This window comes from Triticum dicoccoides, chromosome 3A (assembly GCF_002162155.2).
Source record: "Triticum dicoccoides isolate Atlit2015 ecotype Zavitan chromosome 3A, WEW_v2.0, whole genome shotgun sequence".
Classification (NCBI taxonomy): Eukaryota; Viridiplantae; Streptophyta; class Magnoliopsida; order Poales; family Poaceae; genus Triticum; species Triticum dicoccoides.
In genome coordinates, this window is record NC_041384.1 from 690,611,857 (window position 1) to 690,614,416 (window position 2,560).

The 2,560-nt window shown below is 46.4% G+C and overlaps 1 pseudogene; it reads right to left on the reverse strand.

Annotated features, from left to right (window-relative positions):
- Nucleotides 1-1,184: 1,184 nt before the first annotated feature.
- LOC119273011 lies at nucleotides 1,185-2,005 on the reverse strand (annotated as a pseudogene).
- Between the last annotated feature and the right edge of the window lie 555 nt (nucleotides 2,006-2,560).

A 2,560-nucleotide genomic window follows, 5' to 3' on the forward strand; every position in this document is an offset into this window, starting at 1 on the left:
TGTTGGCAGTGACACAAAATAGCCAATAATAAGATGTGTTCATTTGTGCCGAAATGGTCTGACACTGTGGCGGTTCACAAAGAGAAAACATACTGAAAGTAAAAGTCATGGTTTATAAATAAGGAGTTGGAAATGCACATGAAATTTTTAATGTATTATAGTATTCATGCTGACACAGATGTTGAGAGTGTATATGACAGTATCCTCTGAGATATTTTAATGAAAACATATCCGGCGATTCTCTCTTGTGCCGCTAATAGCTCTATTTTCTCCACTGATGTCACCATCGCCTTTGGTGACGATTCTTGTGGCCGTCTCCAACGGAGGATATCGGTGGAGGATATCATCGCATTAGTGTTTTATGTTCATTATACGAGATCTTAACAGTGACTCATGCTAATATGATGTGCTCATTTGGGATGAAACGGTGTGATTCCTTAACGGTTTACAAGTAGAAAAAAATCAAAAGTAAATGTCACTGTTTGTTGAAACCTATGGAATATGAGATCAGACGAATTTCTCAATAAAGCGTGGAAATGCGGAATGCCCATAATGACCAAACACAGGTTAAATGATCTATGGAGGTGGATCAATCCTTAGCCCACCACCTGTAAGATCATAGTTTCGGTGTCTTTGTGCGTCCCACCAATATGTATGTATTATTCCTTTATCAATGGGAAATGCCATTCCAGTTGATAACAAGTGCCTACAGTAGGACGATGTGTGATTTTGTGAGTGTGTTGGTATGACACCGCGTGTGTGTCCATATTGTACTAACAAAATCACTCCAAGTGGAGAGCTTGCGTTTGGGTTTCTTCAAACCTGCAAAAAGTTGCACCAGACCATTCTTTTGAAGCACAGTCCTAGGAACCTAGCACCTGTCAACCTTTCATTTTGCTTCATCCAAAATTCAATTTTGCAAAATGGCGTTATCCGATACAAGTTTAAATATATGTAATCGGATCAGAAGCTGCACAGCATTCACAAAACAAACATTCTATTAGAAACACCGAATACAACACAACATAGCAGATATACCACCAGTCCACCAGAGTCGTGGTGCTTTAAGATTGACAAAGCGAGAATAGACGTCTCGCTATCAGCGAAAACATCACCTTCTACTAAATAATATGCCGCCTTTTGAGACAAAACAATATGTATAACTACCCTGCTAACCATTCAATTTCAACCACATATTAGTTTGGAGTGAATAATTTTCTAATGGCCTCTCCAAATCATTACTATACCAAACAAGCTTGATCAAAAGAAGACCAGCAAGTGGCAAGTGATACACAAGGTCCCCGCACATGGCACATCGATAGCATAATACTAGTAGACAAAATAATAATTAACCACAATACACACGCAGCATGTATATCTACATATACGTCAATACACCATGTACATATACATAAACACGCATATACGTGCAGGGCACGTACACACATACACAAGGTGGAAAAGTTAACCAGCGGAGATCGATGAGGATGCGACGGTGGCGGCGGCCAGCGCGCACGAGCTAGCTGTGCTTGCTTCTATCGAATGGCTGGACGATCAGCCAGCCAGCAAGCCTAGACGTCGATGACGCGGAAGGCGTCGCGGCTCTTGATGACGATGTCGTACATGTGGACGGAGCTGAACTGGCCGAAGTCCTTGGGGAGGGAGATGAGGTCGACGGAGGAGCGCTTGTGGAACCTGAGCATGCAGTCACCGGCGGTGCCGCCCCCACCGGCATAGTAGCGCTCCCAGCCGAGCGCGACGAGCTTGCGCTCCAGCGAGGCGTAGGAGGCGACCACCTCCCCGTGGGCGTGTGCAGCAGCGCCTTGCGCCGGACCGCCCTGCCGTCGGGAGGTCCCGCCGCCGACGCCGGGTGGTTCTCCACCAGCTTCACCACCCCGTTGCGGAACACCCACACGCCAGACATGGCGCTATGTGTGATATGGTGATCTTTCTCTGGGTAACTTGATGGCCTGGATCTGGATGTGTACTTGATTAGTGTGGTGTGTGTACTTTGGTGATTGTTGAGCCTGGGATGTAGAAAAGGATGGGGCGTGGGAGGCTATAAATAGAGGCGACCGGTGCATTGCCGCGAGCAGTGCACTGCCTGATACGGACGTTACGTCTCGATGGCGAGAGCGCACCGGGCATGACCCCGCCGTGTTTATTCACTCTGGGCGAGACCATACATGATGTTGGACAGTGGATACTCTGCGTAGGAGGAGACCATACATGCATCTATAAGATATACAGTAGTCATACTTCTAGTACTAGCTAGTAGGAGTGTGTACGTGTAGGCCCAAGCTTAGCCATTAAGATACGTATGTGCTCTCTACGCAGATACACGCATATCAAATGGGTTGCTCATCCGCAAAAAAAGAAAAGAAAAAAGGTTGCTATCAAGTTTCGGCCGGAATCTTGAGTATATTCGTGACGGCGACCCCTCGATTTTCCGTTACGTGCACGCATGCATGAACCTAACTACTCCTACGAACGTTCTTCGATTCTTCTACGGATGCGAGGTGCAATTTGATGCACACGAGCGCGTACACATGGTCGGGGT